This window comes from Nicotiana tabacum, chromosome 22, assembly GCF_000715075.1.
Source record: "Nicotiana tabacum cultivar K326 chromosome 22, ASM71507v2, whole genome shotgun sequence".
NCBI lineage: Eukaryota > Viridiplantae > Streptophyta > Magnoliopsida > Solanales > Solanaceae > Nicotiana > Nicotiana tabacum.
In genome coordinates this window covers 192,706,496-192,726,520 of record NC_134101.1, presented here as the reverse complement: position 1 = coordinate 192,726,520, position 20,025 = coordinate 192,706,496, and positions in this window count along the sequence as shown.

Sequence of the window (20,025 nt, the reverse complement as noted above, 5' to 3'; positions counted from 1 at the left end):
CGAATGCACGAGTGTACCACTTACGTGTAAAATTCCATTCCTTAGGAAAAGGCAGGAACTCCACTGGAATAATGTCGACAGTTTGTACCCGGAAAAATTGTCTTATCCATCCCCGATCTCAGTCTTCCTCGTCGTCAATAACAGAAGGCGTGGTGGATCGGCATCGTAGGGTCAGCAGGCCTGGATGGTAAAAGGGTCGATACAGCCTGATGAGATGACTGAGAGTGAATTCAAGACCTGCTTCTTCCGCAAAGAACCTCATCATCAATATTATCCGCCAAAATGACGGGTGAATCTACGCCAAGGCAACCTGGTACTTTCGACAAAAGTCGAACACAACCCTCATCAAGGGGGTCTAGCGTAAAGAGGTACGGGTACACATTCAAAAATCCCTCGGCATGGTCCATAATGCTCTCCTCCGGGGAAAGTACTCGCAATGCCACCTTATCTCCTCATCCACAATCCTTCCTCACCAACTCAAGGTGCTCCTCTCCTATTAAAGAAATGAACTTCGATGCATACTCCCAATAACCTCGAACGTTGGGAGTCTTTTTTGATGGGAGATTCCCTCCCGAGACAAAGTGCCCAGAGGCTGAGCTCCCTTCTCCTTGTCGATCGGACCCTGACGTAGCAGCCATGACTGTGGTAAAACGAAGAAAGGGGAAATGAAGACTTGGGCAAAAGCTTTGAGTCAAAGAAAAATTGGTGCAAGAAAGGAGAACTCTATGAAAGAGGATAACTACTCTGAATAGCGGAATCTCCAAAAGGGCAAAGACAACCCTATATATTGGAAAAGCGGTGACCACCTGCCTGCTTCGAAGGCCAATTAAAAATATTGGCTAAAGCTTTTATTGCTTTGGAAAGATATGTCCGTGGAATCGCCTTGGTCATTTCATAGCCGTATCATACACTCGACGCCTCCATACGACATTTCGGGGTTGAAGACCCTGAATCAACCAAGTCCCAAGATGGTACCCGATCTCGAGGACCTTCACCAAGAAGAAGATAGGCTCTAGGAAGTCATTATCATTATTACAAGTCCCGAGATGGTGCCCGATCTCAAGGACCTTCACCAAGAAGAAGATAGGATCCAAGAAGCCATTAGCATTATTACAAGTCCCAAGATGGTACCCCGATCTCGAGGGCTTTCACCAAGAAGAAGAATGGATTCAGGAAGCCATTAGCATCATTACAAGTCCCGAGATGGTACCCGATCTCGAGGACCTTCACCAAGAAGAAGATAGGCTCTAGGAAGCCATTAGTATCATTACAAGTCCCGAGATGGTACCCGATCTCGAGGACCTCTACCAAACAGAAGATAGACTCCAGAAAGCCATTGGCATCATTGCAAGTCCCGAGATGGTAACCGATCTCGAGGACCTCCGCCAAAAAAAAGACAGGTTCCGGGAAGCCATTAGCATCATTGCAAGTCCCGAGATGGTACCCGATCTCGAGGGCTTCTCTCAAGGAGAAAACAAGTGCTAAAACTCTACTTGTATGGGCTTGGCCTCGAGGTACCATCTAAACTCGGGTAAGACCTCGTCCAAGATTTACCTGCAATGCCTTAAGACTATCTACACTGAGTTCAAAACAAGTCTCCACGTAGCCCGAGCATGAGCGAAACCCTACTCGGGGACTGCTCCCGAATGCCTAAAGGCTAACTTTATTCTTAGGCGTCCGAGCAAATCCCCCCATCGAAGACTATCACGAGGTCTAAAAGGATAAGTCTCGTATTGCAATTTCAAAACCCTACCCTCATTCAACTCGAAGTTGGGGATCCCAACAACTCGAGTTTATCAAACCAACCCAGTTTCGATGTTCACACCCATCGGTGGAGTCATGCATTCAGATTCCTCACAAACGAAGGTACGAAGAAATATAGCATAAATCAAAAACAGATTGAAGAGACATCTTTATATTCATAAGCACATGATTACAAAAGCCCACGTAGGGTCCTTACATATGATTACAAAATCCCACGAAGGGTCCTTACACAAAAACAAAGAAGAAAAAAGGTACATATATAAGAAACGCCTAGAGTCTAATCTATTCTCGGGGGTACATCCTCGATGGCAGTATCTTCAAACACCACCTCCTCGGGGGTCTCATCTCGGTCCTCCAAAATGGTATCTCCAAGGGAGAAGATGAAGAAGACGAAATTGAAAATATGGAGAAGAGGAAAGTGGAGAAGCGAAAAAAGATGAAGAAAAAGCCATAGCCCGCCAAAGAGCAAAAGCTCTACCGGGCCAAGAAGATCACGGCCCGATAGAAGACTTGGCAAGCATCGGCCTTACCTGCACGGCTACTTTGAGTCTACTTCTTGGGACATTGTGCCGTGCTAGTTATCGACCAGAGGTGCCACATCACCCCACGAAAAGCAAAAGGGATGAAGTGCCACACCAGGCCGGTGTAGGAAGGTGAGCAGTGGTGTATAGTCCGAACACCCTCGTGAGAAGCAGTGTAGAGTCCAAATATGTTACAGCCCATATCCACATGTGTTAGTTCATGCCATATATTAGTTAACATAAATCCAAGAAGGAATTATCTTTGAGATGATAAGAAGTCAATCCTATTGGTCTTAAGTGATACAAGAGTGTATAAGGGTGATTAACAAGTATTAGAAGTTAAATGAATCAAGGATGTTGTAACTCATATTTTCAAGTAATCTAGCGGTGCTTAATACACTCAAGAGTTCATTTATTAAGGTATTTTAATCATATAATATCCGTATCATAAGTCTTGAAGTCAAACGAGTTATGAAACAAAAGTCGACAAAAGTTGTCGCAACTTAGGTTCATAATTTTACTTAAACGTTAGGTCAAATATTTCTAATCTTTTATCCTAATTTACATGGAATTATGGGGTGATCTACCAACAAAATTAAAGATCTATGAGTCTAGTTTACAACTCATTAAACCGTTCATTGATACGATCTAGGAGTAGAGAGATATTCGCGTTTTCGCAAGACCGCGCCAAGCACCTCTCTATGGGGCCCACTAAGGCAGTTTAAGATATTTGGACCTATATAGGATGCCTCCAACCCGTTTTAAGTCATTTCTTCTCACTATTTTCAGACCTTAGAACCCGAGGAACATCCTCTCAAGGTTCTCTCAAGATTCAAGACCCAAAAAAGGGGCAAACAACACAAATCAAGTGTCGGGAATTCCGTGGCGCTAGTAAGTCTCTTGTTCTTCTTGTTGTTGCTCATTTTTGTGTCGTTCCAGCTCGTGTGGGAGGTTGTTTTAAAGGGTTTATGTTCTGTAAATACTCCCTTGTGTTCTTAATATCAATCCTAGGTGATTTCAAGCCTTCTAAAGTGATTCTAGTGCCGAAAAACACTAATTGATCGCTAGTTTCGCTTTTTTGTTGTTGTGGCAGCATTGGAGGGATATTTCATGGAAATTTAAGGTCAAATTGGAGTTTTTATTTCTGTATAAAGGTAAGTAACCTCTTACTCTATATGTATTTAAGATTATCCAAGTTGCGGCTAAGCCATTGAAGCTAGAACTTGTAAAATATATATCGAAAGGCTTGGTAGTAATGTTATTGTTTTGTGGACTGTTTTGCGTTGCTGTTGGGCAGCGTATTTTACTACTTTTTTGTGGAGTTTTGAAGGAGGAAGGGTGTGGATAAACACCATATATATGTAGGGTTATGGGCTGATAGTTATTCGTAACATTTCCAGGTTGTTTGACACGACTACGGTGGTCGTCGTATGTATGGAGTGATTAGGCTGTGTGTGGACTATTTTGGGAGGCTCAATATGTTTATTATTGATGTTGTTTGGACTGTTTGGTGACTGTTTTGAATGGTGTGAGGTCATATATATAGGGGAGGTGTTGTCCGTTTTATCGTAAAATAGGTTGTGGTCGATACATAATAGTTATGACGCTTAAATGATAACGATAGTATCGTTTCTCTTATTGTAGACTAAGGAGTTTTGCCAATTGCATAGCTTGAGATTGGGGCAGTATATACAAGGTATGTGAGGCTATCCCTTTCCTTCTTTTCCACGACTCCGATTGTACATAATGTAATGAACGAGCTTCCAAGATACTCTACTCTTAGAAGCTAGCAGTACTTACATTGTTTTCCCTCTTATGGAACGATTGATGTTAATGTTGCTTCTCTTATTCTTATGTTGTCAATGTTGCTAGTACTTCCTGATTCTTATAAGGTTCATAGTGAAGAGTTAGTCCTAATAACGTGTATAGAGGATACTGACCTTACGTCACTCCGAAAGGTTTAGAATGTGATTCCATGAGTCGAGCATGCATTATATATATGTATCTATTTTACTCTACCGAGCCACGCTATAGTTGGCCGGGTACGGCATCTATTGTGCAACCACTGCTCAGTTGGGTTTTATCGAGCTCCACGTGGCCGGGTACGATTCTACCGAGCCTTATGATGGTCGGGTACTTTTTTTTACCGAGCCTATTATGGCCGGGTACGATATGATGATGATGATGCCCACAGAGGCGAATGTTTTAAGGGTTTATGTATTTATACATATGTATCATGCATTTCATGTAAGTAGCCCTCAGAGGTACTAAGATGTTACAGGTTGTATATTCTCTATCCTTGCTTCCATTACTGATCGTATTTATGGTTCCCTGCCTTACATACTCAGTACTTTATTCGTACTGATGTCCTTTTATTTGTGGACGCTGCATGTCGTGCTGTAGGTCCTGATAGACAGGCAGGTGCAGCTCCCCCACCACAGTAGGTTGTCCAGTTCAGCGGTGATTGGCGAGATCCCTTCTCCGGACTTACCTTGGTCTTGGTATGCATTTTTGTTATAGACATTATGGGTATGTCGGGGCCCTGTTCAGGCTATGTTGCAGCACTTATGTTCCTTTAGAGGCTCATAGACAGGTGTCGACTCATGTATAGTTTGGTATGCCTTGTCGGCTAGTTTTTGTTGTATAGTCTTTCATAGTAGCGTGGTAGCTCATACCTTATATGTAGTTTCTTGATTGTCTGGTCATCCCCTGCTATGTATGTTCATGCCGTCATATTTTATTGCTGGTTGTCCATGATCCAGGTCTACCATTTATATTGATCTCGTCAGCCCTAAAAGATAATAATGAAGGTTAGATGAAATGTACGTTGGTGCTCGGCAAGTGTGGTCGGGTGCTAGTCATGGCCCTCCAGTTTGGGTCGTGACAAACTTGGTATCAGAGCAAGTCTGTCCTAGGGGTTGTCTATGAGCCGTGTCTAGTAGATTCTTAATTATGGATGTGTAGCGTGCCACATTTATAATCAGGAGGCTACATGACATCTAGGGTTGTTACCTTCTTCCTGAATCTAGATCGTGCGTAGAGTTGAGTCGTAAGTGTTCGTCTCTAATATTCACCTTGTTTTTTTCAGTGATGCCTTCGACTAGGAAGCAAACGATTAGTAGACGGCTTGATACAGCAGCGGGAGAGGGTACCAGTCAGGTGCCCCAAGTCAGAGCAGGACAAAGTGAGGCTCAGAGTGAGATGCCCTCTCATACCTCATCTACTCCATCTCCTCTAGAGGATATTAGAAGGCACTCAGCGCCTCCAGTTCCTCCGTCTGGCACTCCAGACCAGGATATGCGGAGTTCTTTGCAGTTATTGACTAGCTTGGTAGCTGCTCAGGCTTAGAGGCAGAATACAGGTGCTGCTGAGAAACCAGTTAGTACAAGAGTTCGTGATTTTATTAATTTAAACCCTCCAGTGTTTACCGGATCAGACCCCAAGGAGGACCCACAGACTTTTATTGACCAGGTTCATCGTACACTTCGGGTTATGCATGTTAGTGATACAGAGGCAGTAGAGTTGGCTTCTTATCGGCTACGGGATTTAGCGGTTCTCTGGTATGATAGTTGGGAGAGATCCAGGGGTCCGAACCCTCCTCCAGTTGTGTGGAAGGAATTTTCTGAGGCCTTTCTTCGTCACTACTTGCCAGTTGAGATACGACGAGCTAGAGCTGATAAGTTCTTGAACCTTAGACAAGGTAATATGAGTGTGCGAGAGTACAATATGCAGTTTGATTCTTTGGCAAGGTATGCTCCCCATATGGTGGCCGAGATGAGTGATAGGGTGCATATGTTCGTGAATGGGTTGGGACCACATCTGATAAATGAGTGTACGACAGCCTCCTTGGTGGAGGGCATGGATATTTCCCGTATTCAAGCTTATGCCCAGGCCCTAGAGGATCGTAAGCGCCAGCAGAGGGCAGTTAGGGAGCAGGATAGGGGCCAGCATAAGAGGGTGAGATTTGTAGGGTATTCTGATGACTTCAGAGGCAGCATCAGGCCATAGTTTTTGAGGAGTTCGGCGCCACCTGTAGCTAGTGCTCCTCCACAGTTTCAGAGGCCTCGATATGATCGATCCTATTCTGGTCCAGGTCAGAGTTCGCGGGCATCTGGCTCGCAACATCACAGGGATACTAGTCAGATGAGACCCCCAACACCACATTGTGATCAGTGCGGCAAGGCCCACTTTGGACTATGTCATCGAGGTTCTGATGCATGCTATTCGTGCGGACAGCCTGGCCATATGATGCGGGATTGTCCTAATAGAGGAGGTGATGGTATGGCTCAGCCGACTGGATCTGTGTCTGGTTCTTCCTCATCAGTTCGACCTCCAGCACGGGGTTTTCAGCAGTCGACAGGTCGTGGTAGGGGTAGAGGTGCAGTGCCGAGTTCGAGTGGTGCTCAAAATCGAACCTATGCTCTAGTAGGTCGACAGGATCTCGAGTCATCTCCAGATGTTGTTACAGGTATTATATCTGTGTTTTCTTATGATGTATATGCGCTGATTGATCCGGGATCTACATTATCATATGTTACACCCTTTGTGGCTAATAAGTTTGGCATTGAACCTGAATTGATAAGTAAACCCCTTGCGGTATCTACTCCGATAGGAGATTCTGTGATTGCTAGAAGGGTATATAGAGGTTGCACTGTGATGATTTGTAGTCGTCAAACCTCGGCAAATTTATTTGGGTTAGAAATGGTTGATTTTGATATAATAGTGGGAATGAACTGGTTGGCCTCATGCTATGCAAATGTTGACTGTCGTACGAAGATGGTTAGGTTCCAATTTTCGGGTGAACCCGTCATTGAATGGAAAGGGAACATTGCTACACCGAAAGGTAGGTTTATTTCCTATCTTAAGGCAAGGAAAATGATCTCAAAAGGTTACATTTATCATCTCGTTCGCGTTAGGGATGCGGAGGCGAAACCGCCTACTTTACAAACAATCCTTGTGGTCAACGAATTCCCAGATGTTTTCCCAGATGAACTCCCAGGCCTTCCTCCTGAAAGGGAGATTGAGTTTAGCATTGATATGTTGCCTGACACTCAACCGATCTCTATTCCTCCATACAGAATGGCCCCAGCAGAGTTGCGAGAGTTGAAGGTGCAGTTGAAGGACTTGCTGGATAAGGGCTTTATTAGGCCTAGCACTTCACCTTGGGGTGCACCAGTCCTATTCGTGCGGAAGAAAGACGGGTCGTTACGGATGTGTATCGACTATCGACAGTTGAATAAGTCTACTATAAAGAACAAGTATCCACTTCCAAGAATTGATGACCTGTTTGACCAACTCCAGGGTGCCAAGTATTTCTCCAAGATTGATTTACGTTTAGGGTATCATCAGGTGAGGGTTAGGGAGAAGGATATTCCAAAGACGGCCTTTCGGACAAGATATGGGCACTTTGAGTTCTTGGTGATGTCGTTCGGGCTAACAAATGCCCTAGCAGCCTTTATGGATCTCATGAATACTATATTCAGGCCCTATCTTGATGTGTTCGTGATTGTATTCATTGATGACATTCTAGTGTATTCTCGTTCGGAGGCGGAACATGCGGGCCACTTGCGGATAGTATTACAGACGCTTCAAGATCGTAAGTTATATGCTAAGCTCTCCAAATGTAAATTCTGGATGAACTCAGTAGCATTCCTTGGCCATGTGATATCTGATGAGGGTATTAGTGTCGACACTCAGAAGATCGATGCAGTAAAGAATTGGCCAAGACCTACAACACCATCAGAAGTCCGCAGCTTCCTAGGTCTAGCAGGATATTATATGCGGTTTGTAGAAGGATTTTCCTCTATATCATCACCATTGACTAAGTTAACACAGAAAGCTACCAAATTCCAGTGGTCTGACACTTGTGAACGTAGTTTTCAGGAGCTGAAGAATCGATTGACATCCGCACCAGTGCTCACTCTTCCTGAAGGAATAGAAGGTTATGTGGTATATTGTGATGCCTCATGTATAGGTTTGGGTTGCGTATTGATGCAGTGTGGGAATGTGATTGCTTATGCATCAAGACAATTGAAGAAGCATGAAAAGAATTATCCAACCCATGATTTGGAATTGGCTGCAGTAATATATGCTTTGAAGATATGGCGGCAGTACTTATACGGCGTCCATGTTGACATCTACACAGATCACAAGAGTTTACAATACATCTTCAAGCAGAAAGAGTTGAATTTGAGGCAGCGTAGGTGGCTTGAATTATTGAAAGACTACGACGTCGAGATATTGTATCATCCCGGTAAAGCCAATGTTGTGGCAGCCGCTCTCAGCCGTAAATCAATGGGAAGCTTAGTACATATTAAGGCAGGTAGATGGGGGTTGATTAAAGAGCTTCATCAGCTAGCCAATATGAGAATCAGATTGTTAGACTGTGATGACGGAGGCGTTACTGTACAGAATACATCAGAATCATCTTTGATAGCCGAGGTAAAAGCACGACAATATGAAGATCCTATCTTAGTACGATTAAGAGAAAGCATTCAACAGTGTAAAAGTATGGCTTTTGGGATCGGAAAAGACGGGGCACTGAGATACCAGAGCCGATTATGTGTGCCTAATGTGGCAGGGTTGCGAGAGAAGATTATGAATGAGATTCATCAATCCCGATATTCCATCCATCCCGGCTCGACAAAGATGTATCATGATGTCAAGGAGCAGTATTGGTGGGATAATATGAAGAAGTCTATTGCAGAATTTGTAGCCCAGTGTCCCAATTGTCAACAAGTAAAGATAGAACATCAGAAACCCGGTGGATTGCTTCAAAATATAGAGATTCCGACTTGGAAGTGGGAGGTGATTAATATGGACTTCATTATTGGATTACCTCGCTCTTATCATAAGTTTGACTCCATCTGGGTGATAATTGATCGACTTACAAAATGTGCCCATTTTCTGCCAGTAAAGACAACTTACACGGCTGAAGATTATATGAAGTTGTATATCAAGGAGATTGTTAGGCTTTATAGTGTGCCCGTATCTATTATATCAGACCGAGGAGCTCAATTTACGGCTAACTTTTGGAGGTCTTTCTAGAAGGGTTTAGGCATACAAGTAAATCTCAGCACTGCATTTCATCCGCAGACTGACGGACAGGCTGAACGTACCATTCAGACACTGGAAGATATGCTACGAGCTTGTGTTCTAGATTTTAAGGGGAATTGGGATGATCATCTTCCACTCATAGAATTCGCCTACAATAATAGCTACCATTCCAGTATTAAAATGGCCTCATACGAGGCACTATACGGGAGGAGATGTAGATCACCAGTTGGATGGTTCGAAGTCGGTGAAACAGAATTATATGGGCCAGATTTGATTCACCAAGCTATTGAGAAGGTGAAAGTGATACAGGAGCGATTGAGGACGGCACAAAGCAGGCAAAAATCTTATTCTGATGTCCGACGTCGTGATCTAGAGTTTGAGGTTGGTGATTGGGTTTTCCTGAGGATCTCACCAATGAAGGGTATTATGCGTTTTGGAAAGAAGGGTAAGCTGAGTCCAAGGTATATCGGGCCGTATAAAATTCTTCGACGAATTGGACAGGTTGCTTATGAGTTAGAATTGCCATCCGAATTGGAATTTGTCCACCCGGTATTCCATGTATCTATGTTGAGAAAATGTATTGGAGACCCTTCTCGAGTCGTCCCTATCAAAGATGTACAAGTTACAGAGGACCTATCATATGAAGAAGTGCCAGTGGCGATATTAGATCGGCAAGTCTGCAAGCTGAGAACAAAAGATGTAGCTTCCGTCAAAGTATTGTGGAGGAACAAAAATATGGAAGAAATGACATGGGAAGCAGAAGAGGAGATGAAGTCTAAATACCCTTACTTATTCTAGAATGAAGATAACAAGGATGCTGGTGGAAGACAGGATACATTGGAAGGTGAAACGGCTCTATGAGGTAAGCAATAATTTCAGAATACTCCTCCTTAATACAAAATGGTGATAGGTAGATAATGTAAATACGCATAATGCTTTGTGTAGTCTTGTGAAGCCATATGTTGGGCTTAATTACTTGCAAGTTTTGCTAGTGACCATTTTATAGGGGAAAATTGATCGGAAATTTCCATTGGAATCCACGATGATTTAAACTCCCCATAAACCCTTACATTCGAGGACGAATGTTCCTAAGGGGGAGGGTGTTACAACCCATATCCACATGTGTTAGTTCATGCCATATATTAGTTAACATAAATCCAAGAAGGATTTATCTTTGAGATGATAAGAAGTCAATCCTATTGGTCTTAAGTGATACAAGAGTGTATAAGGGTGATTAACAAGTATTAGAAGTTAAATGAATCAAAGATGTTGTAACTCGTATTTTCAAGTAATCTAGCGGTGCTTAATACACTCAAGAGTTCATTTATTAAGGTATTTTAATCATATAATATTCGTATCATAAGTCTTGAAGTCAAACGAGTTATGAAACAAAAGTCGACAAAAGTTGTCGCAACTTAGGTTCATAATTTTACTTAAACATTAGGTCAAATTTTTCTAATATTTTCTCCTAATTTACAAGGAATTATGGGGTGATATACCAACCAAATTAAAGATCTATGAGTCTAGTTTCCAACGCATTAAACCGTTCATTAATACGATCTCGTAGTAGAGAGATATTCGCGTTTTTGCGAGACCGCGCCAAGCACCTCTCTATGGGGCCCATTAAGGCGGTTTAAGATATTTGGACCTATATAGGATGCCTACAACCCATTTTAAGTCATTTCTTCTCAAGACCCAAAAAAGGGGCAAACAACACAAATCAAGTGTCGGGAATTCCGTGGTGCTAGTAAGTCTCTTGTTCTTCTTGTTGTTGCTCATTTTTGTGTCGTTCCAGCTCATGTGGGAGGTTGTTTTCAAGGGTTTATGTTCTGTAAAAACTCCCTCATGTTCTTAATATCAATCCTAGGTGATTTGAAGCCTTCTAAAGTGATTCTAGTGTCGAAAAACACTAATTGATCGCTAGTTTCGCTTTTTTGTTGTTGTGGCAGCATTTGAGGGAAATTTCATGGAAATTCAAGGTCAAATTGGAGTTGTTATTTCTGTATAAAGGTAAGGAACCTCTTACTCTATATGTATTTAAGATTATCCAAGTTGCGGCTAAGCCATAGAAGCTAGAACTTGTGAAATATATATCGAAAGGCTTGGTAGTAATGTTATTGTTTTGTGGACTGTTTTGCGTTGTTGTTGGGCTGTAGTTTTGTGGAGTTTTGGAGGAGGAAGGGTGTGGAGAAACACCATATATATGTAGGGTTATGGGCTGATAGTTATTCGTAACATTTCCAGGTTGTTTGACACGACTACGGTGGTCGTCGTATGTATGGAGTGATTAGGCTGTGTGTGGACTATTTTGGGAGGCTCAATATGTTTATTATTGATGTTGTTTGGGCTGTTTGGTGACTGTTTTGAATGGTGTGAGGTCATATATATAGGGGAGGTGTTGTCCGTTTCATCGTAAAATTTGTTGTGGTCGATACATAATAGTTATGACGCTTAAATGATAACGATAGTATCGTTTCTCTTATTGTAGACTAAGGAGTTTTGACAATTGCATAGCTTGAGATTGGGGCAGTATATACAAGGTATGTGAGGCTATCCCTTTCCTTCTTTTCCACGACTCCGATTGTACATAATGTAATGAACGAGCTTCCAAGATACTCTACTCTTAGAAGCTAGCAGTACTTACATTGTTTTCCCTCTTATGGAACGATTGATGTTAATGTTGCTTCTCTTATTCTTATGTTATCAATGTTGCTGGTACTTCCTGATTCTTATAAGGTTCATAGTGAAGAGTTAGTCCTAATAACGTGTACAGAGGATACTGACCTTACGTCACTCCGAAAGGTTTAGAATGTGATTCCATGAGTCGAGCATGCATTATATATATGTATCTATTTTACTCTACCGAGCCACGCTATAGTTGGCCGGGTACGGCACCTATTGTGCAACCACTTCTCAGTTGGGTTTTACCGAGCTCCACGTGGCCGGGTATGATTCTACCGAGCCTTATGATGGCCGGGTACGTTTTTTTACCGAGCCTATTATGGCCGGGTACGATATGATGATGATGATGCCCACAGAGGCGAATGTTTTAAGGGTTTATGTATTTATACATATGTATCATGCATTTCATGTAAGTATCCCTCAGAGGTACTAAGATGTTACAGGTTGTATATTCTCTATCCTTGCTTACATTACTGATCGTATTTATGGTTCCCTGCCTTACATACTCAGTACTTTATTCGTACTGACGTCCTTTTATTTGTGGACGCTGCATGTCGTGCTGCAGGTCCTGATAGATAGGCAGGTGCAGCTTCCCCACCACAGTAGGCTGTCCAGTTCAGCGGTGATTGGCGAGATCCCTTCTCCGGACTTGCCTTGGTCTTGGTATGCATTTTTGTTATAGACATTATGGGTATGTCGGGGCCCTGTTCCGGCTATGTTGCAGCACTTATGTTCCTTTAGAGGCTCATAGACAGGTGTCGACTCATGTATAGTTTGGTATGCCTTGTCGGCTAGTTTTTGTTGTATAGTCTTTCATAGTAGCGTGGTAGCTCATACCTTATATGTAGTTTCTTGATTGTCTGGTCATCCCCTGCTATGTATGTTCATGCCGTCATATTTTATTGCTGGTTGTCCATGATCCAGGTCTACCATTTATATTGATCTCGTCAGCCCTAAAAGATAATAATGAAGGTTAGATGAAATGTACGTTGGTGCTCGGCAAGTGTGGTCAGGTTCTAGTCATGGCCCTCCAATTTGGGTCGTGACAAAATATCTTCCCAAGTCAGAAGGAATCGGCCCCCTATCTCATCATCTTGAGCTAACAACGACAGTAGTAGCAACAACAACAACAAGTTAGTGTAATCTCGCTCGGCAAGGAAAATACTAGGAAAAGGCCATGGCGTGGCTGAAGAGAACACCACCATGTAACCTTAAGGCCGTGGGCCTCAAACATAAGGGGTAATGATGGATGGGGATGAGGAGAAGAGAAGGGTGAAAGGCTAATTGGAGAACACTTGAATAAAGAATTGGTTCCAGAAAGCTCCCATTTATAGAGAAAGGGCAGAGTAACCGACAGGCACAATCAATACCCTTTGAAAAATGTTACCGATGGTGCCATAAATGTCTTTGAAAGACGGATCGACAGGCGCAATCAATGCATTTTTGGAACTGAATCGGCAGCGATATTATCGCTTAGAAGGACGAGAATTGGCAGTACATCGAATGGCGTTGAAAAGACGAGTCAGCAGGACACCTCAGTTGTCACAAAGCCTTATGTCATAAGTATGACATCATCAGTATAAAATTATCACGGGAAATTCGGAGAGATGGTTATCAAGGTCGTTTCTTATCATTCTACTCTAAGAAATGTGGGGACTATTTGTATAAGGTAAAATATGAGGGTCCAATTTTCCATCGTTACGATACCTTGAAGGCTCGTCTCAGAGGCTCAAGACCACAGTCGAGTTTCATCCCTCGAGAGCCATCGATGCTCGACCTCGAAGCAGTATGGACCGACGGTTACAGAGAGAAAGTGGGGAGTTCCCAAGGCATGTATCTAGAGTCGACAAAGTCTGTTAGGCTAGTCTAAGTCCGCATCATGGAATTAACTAGCTGTCCCATCTCCATATCTTTGTAATAAATGTATTTGTACTATGTTGGGATTTTCCCTCATATATAAAGAGGATCCTTGTCATTTTGTAAACACCTGTTGCTCAATACTAAATACACAAGAACATTCTCTCTACTCTCTAACATATTCTCTTCATCTCAGTACTTCATTTATTGCTTTTATTTATTGTTCATCACTTATTGATTATTATTGGCCATAAAGAGCCATCATTGATTTTATTCTAACTGTTAGTCTCTATCGACCGCCCTCGGCAGACATCGGACTCGACCCTGAGGCCCCGAATAAGCAAGCTCGAGGCCCCGATCCTCAACTATTTTCGTTCGATCATCATACTGTCTCTAAGCTATAATCTTGATTTCTAACCTTTTACTTAGCATCCATTGCATTACAACTAGCATAAAAATAGATCACATATTTTTAGAACCACAAAATCAAATTTAATTGTTATAACCATTTTCACGGTAAAAACCCACCAAAACCATGAATCCTCTTGGACCCCCTCTCCTCATGCTCCGGACTACGAACCTGCTCTAGCCGTCTAGAAATATCGACCACCTCATCGAACCTAGCACTTGATGCAATCTCTCGATTCATAACAAAGCGCGGTCCATAGTTGAGGTCATCAATGAACCTCCTAATCCTCTTTCTCTCTCTCTCTCTCTCTCTCTCTCTCTCTCTCTCTTTTCGGGAAGCAACCAGATTGTGTGATGAACTCTGAAAAACATTCCCTCCTATCGTAGTTGCTCAAACTGGCTACTCAACTCCTCCCTACGGGTCGATGGCACAAACTTCTCCAAGAGGTGAATGAAGAACTCGTACAAAGTAAGTGGTGCAGCATCGGCTGGCCTGTTGCGCCTCTCACCATCTGAAGGCCGCCCCCGATAATAGGAAAGTTGTAAATAAGACCATACTAGTATCCAGAATACTCGCCATGCGAAGAATCTGTTGGCACCTATCCAAGAAATTCTGAGCATCCTTTGACTTAGCTCCACTAAATGATGGAGGCTTGAGCCTACTAAACCTCTCTAGTCTCTTTTGCTCCTCGTTACTCATAGAAGGACCCACCTGGGCCTGAGCAACTACAATAGGCTGGGCTAGTAGTACCCCCGGTGTTTGAAGTCCATGCACCACCTGATCTGGAGTACAGATGGGGGGAGTTAAAGCATCTTCTCCAGCCCGAAAAGTGGCTGGTGCGGCATGAACTGAACCTGCCTGGGCAAGGCTAGTGCATACAGTCAATATCTGGGCTAGATCCTCTTAAAGGCCTAAAATCACAATGGGCGCAGCTGGTGCCTGAGTTGGTCCCACCGGCTCAACCACATCTAGAATCTGCTCCTGAGCTGGAGCAAGTGGTGGGTGTACAAGTGTTGCTCCAACTACTATGTGAGCTGCACCTCGGCCTCTACTGCGACCTCGGCCTCTCGCGACATTAGCTGGTGGTACTGGTGGCCGTCCGCCCGGCCTGATAGCACGTGTCCTCGCCATATGTGAGAGCATAGAATAGCAGAAGTTTAGTTTTCAGAATCAACAAATCCGCACCACAAGAACACAAAAAAGTGAAGTGTTTCCTAAGAATTCAGTAGCCTCTCAAAGATAAGTACAGACGTCTCCGTATCGATCTGCAAGACTTTACTAAACCTACTCGTGACTCGTAACACCTTTGAACCTATGGCTCTAATACAAACTTGTCATGATTAAAATTTCCAACCCACATGATAGCGCCTAACATACAAGCTAGGCAAGCCGAAACATGATAACGAAGGCAATATAATAATGAAATTCGTAGAAATAGCATAAACCTGAGGTTTCAATACAATAAAAATTGCAAATAAAAAATAAACCCCCCCCTCCCAGAAATTGGTAAGTACGGAGTCATGAGATACTACAATGGAATACAAGTTTTAAACAGATCAGTAAATACACAATCTGAATTATAAAAGCAGAATGAAAGGAGAAGACACATCAAACTATGACCGAGATACAGCTCTACCTCGCCTCTAGCAGATAGTCCGAAAAGCAACCTAATTTTGATAATTGGTACCCACACTTGGATCTGCACAATTAAGTGCATAGTGTAGTATGAGTACAATCGACCCAATGTACTTAATAAATATCATAAATAAATACGGCAAGGTAAAAGGATCACAAATTATTAATGATAGTAGTTATCACCTGTGTAGTTTCATCTTTAATTCCGATACACCACAATACTGAAATCAAATCATCAAGTTTAGTGAGAAAACATCCGTGTGTGTATGTGTACAGTTTCACAAATAATATGCAGTTAAATCAGATAAATGATCAAGGAAATTGTAAGTAAAGATGAAATGCAAAATCCAACAAAACACTGGCTAGATTTCCTCAACTTTTCCATATTCGTGCCAAACCACTGATCAGTATTCTCAATAACCACGTTTACACCATCAAGAGAGAAACATGAGAGGGTAACCCTAGGGGGATATATCTGTATCCACACGTTGAACGAACAACTCATATGTTGAACGGACAACTTACGTGTTAATAATAGAACCCACACGGACAAATCTCGTGTTACACGGACAAATCACGTGCCAATAACATTAATATATTGATCCATACGGATAACTCACGTGTTGCACAGACAACTCACATGCAAATAACACAATCCGCCTAGTATGATCACAAGCACAACAACATAATCCGCCCAACGTGGTCACAGGCCTCCAGTCCAAACATATTATACTGGAGAAATTAAACAAGTATACATGTATAAAATGAGTGAAAATCAAATCTCAAGCTCGTGGATTGGTATAAACGGCATGCTAAAGCATAGGCATGTGCAAATGTACTATTATAGCTTATACCGACAATTTTAGCAAAGAATAACATTTATCTGTTCATTGAGGGATTAAGCCCCTGCGTATCCTTAATCATGGCTTAAATAGTTTATAACAATGTCACAAATGTGCGAAGTGTCATAGCTTAAGGTGTAACAGTCAAATTCTAGGCTTATAAGAGCCTGAATACAACCCGAGCATGAATAAATAATCTTGGTGCCCGCACATAGATTCATCCCCAAGCATGTGCGCACCCAATAGAACATAGCTATCACAATAATTTAGGAAACTTGTGCCTCAACCGAATTTAAATAAGATACTTAGCTCAAACAAATCAAATTACTACTCTAGCAAGACCTTCCCATGAGTATCAACCTCCGGAAGGCTCGTAAATAAGATACGTACCTCATACTCATACTACACTTCTGCACCTTGCGTGCAGATATCCTGAGGTCTCAGGTTGCACATTTTGCTCAGCCACTTCTAGTGCACCTCCTGCACGGGGTACCTTCAACAGTCAGTCCAAGCGACAAGGCCCGAACTAAACTCAATAGCCACGCCCACCAAGAGCTTGCTTTGAGTGTAGTGATACCCGCCACATGGTTAGAGACTACCCCAGACTCAGGAGAGGTACACCTCCACAGATTACTCAGGTTCCACGGATTTAGTTAGGTCTAAAGACTTCTCATGCCATGATTGTTGCCCCAGTTACCGCTTCACCCGCGCAGCCAGCTAAGGGTGGGGAACGGGCAGGTAGAGGTCGCCCTAGAGGGGGAGGCCAGGCCAATTTCTACTCTTTTTTGAGTAGGATGGAGGCAATTTCTTCAGACTCAGTCATTACAGATCTGGTTCTGGTTTGTCATATAGATGCGTCAGTTTTATTTGATTCGGGATCTACTTATTCATATGTGTCATATTACTTTTGCTCCGTATGTGGATATATCTCGTGATTCTTTGAGTTCTCTTGTTTATGTGTCCATGCCTATGGGAGATTCTATTGTTGTGGACCATGTGTATCGGTCGTGTTTAATTGTTATTGGTGGTTTGAGACCAGAGTTGATCTATTGTTACTTAGTATGGTAGACTTTGATGTTATCTTGGGCATGATTTTTTTTTTTTGCCCTATCATGCTATTCTAGATTGTTACGCTAAGACTGTCACGCTGGCTACGTCAGGTTTGCCACGGTTACAGTGGAGGGGTGCATTGGATTATGTTCTTAGCAGGGTTGTGTCATTTTTAAAGGCTCGGTGGATGGTCGAGAAGGGGTACGATGCTTATCTAGCCTTTGTGAGAGCTGATACTCCTACCGTTGAGTCAGTTCTGGTAGTGAGGGACTTTCCAGATGTATTTCCAACAGATCTTCCGGGCATGTCGCCCGATAGAGATATCGATTTTAGTATTGACTTGTTGTCGGGCACTCATCCCCCGGTATAAATCCAAACTGGTTCTTAGAAATAGACACACTCCACCTCACCCTAACTTCTACCATCATCTCCCAAACTTTTATGGTATAACTCAACAGCTTGATACCTTTATAGTTATTGCAATTTTGAACATTACCCTTTCATAAAATCATGGTACTCCACCTTCATCCTTCGGCCATAAAGATTTGTTTCTTCTTCCTTGCTCAGGTGATTGGATGAAGAAAAACCACAAGGCCACCTAATTTAAAGCCTATCATACGAAAGGGTTTAAATCCTTTGACAGTTGTCTTTCTTATAGTACTAAAGACTGTAGAAAATTCTACTATTAGTTATTAGTACTAAAGACTTCAAAGATGGTGTCCTAGAATTTATTACCTATCATTTTCTTTGATTTTATTTTTTGACAAAAAACTTATGATGCTCAACTAGTTCCAACAAATTGGGAATTCTCAAGAGAGAGAAAACGCAGGTGTCTAAATAAAATAGTCTATTGATATTGAGAATATCCATGAATAGAATATATTCGCGTTTTAAAATTAATATTTTCTATAAAGAAATCATATCAAGTAACTTGAAAATTGCTTAAGACAATTAAACCGAGTTGAGGAAATTAAAATGGCAATGGCATAAACTCACACACCAAAATTATGTCCACTAGGTATCACATTGCTCCAAAATTAGCCCCCACCCCCCAAAGAAAAATGCCTATTACTGATCTCATGTGGTAATATTTTTTTCCTTCAATCATTGGGTTCACTACCTAATACGAAGTCGTCCCTTGAAAATCTCATTATGAGAAAGTTTAACGTTTTCAATCAAAGAGGTCTTCATTCCAAAATTCGAATTTAATATATTTAATTAAGGGAGAAAAAACATTATCATTTACCATAATTTACAATTTGGCAATTATATAGACATGTCTATTTGCGCACCTTATTGCACTTCTCAAGCTTATTGATATGCTTCGAGAAGATTCCATGAATGAAAAGAGGATATTTTTTCAATTTTTGTTATTTTTTAGGTTTATTAATCCACAAAGAAGTTGTTGGCCACCTTATCTTCCCTTCCCGTCCTTCATGCTAAATTTATAATCTCCATTTATTTGTTAAAAAATGTTAATTTATAAGAAATTGTCAGTCATAAAGGAAATTGAAGTCTTTTAAGGTGTTTGGAAATGTTTTTGGAACCGGAGAGAAATTTATGTTTGGCTATTGGGAATATTGGGGGCTAAGTTTTCCAAAGTCTCTAGGGGAAGGCTCTAAATTTGCTCCTTACTATTTGAAAATGAACAATTTTTCTTCTGTTAATTTATTTGGTGTTCGTTATCCTTACCATCAGTAAAATATCTTATATTTATCCTTGCCATCATCAATCTCCATAGGTGGACTGCATAATGTACAAACTTTTCGAGAAATAAGGTCTTAATTTACCTTCATTGATTATAGTCTAAAAGTACTTTCAAGTTAGAACTCCATTTAAGGTGAACTCAAGGGCAAAAACAAGACTTTTGCCTAACTACGGGGGTAATATCCGACTACACATTTAACAGCAGACAAAATTACTTAATTTCAAATAGTACAGGGGAAAATTTGACCAATTTTAAGTTTCTCTCCCTTAAAGATAAGCAAAAAAATCCACGGTGTCCTATATTTTACTAAATGATGAAGCATATCGTTCAAACTCTATATCTAACCTTGTAATCTGAGTCCTAGTTTAACTGCACTAGGTTAAGACACTACACTTAACCACCCAAATTAATATATAAAAAGATCTTTCCATAGAGTTACCACGGGAAATTATAGTACAATCATGAGTTTGATATATCATAGACGTAAGTCAAGCTTACTTG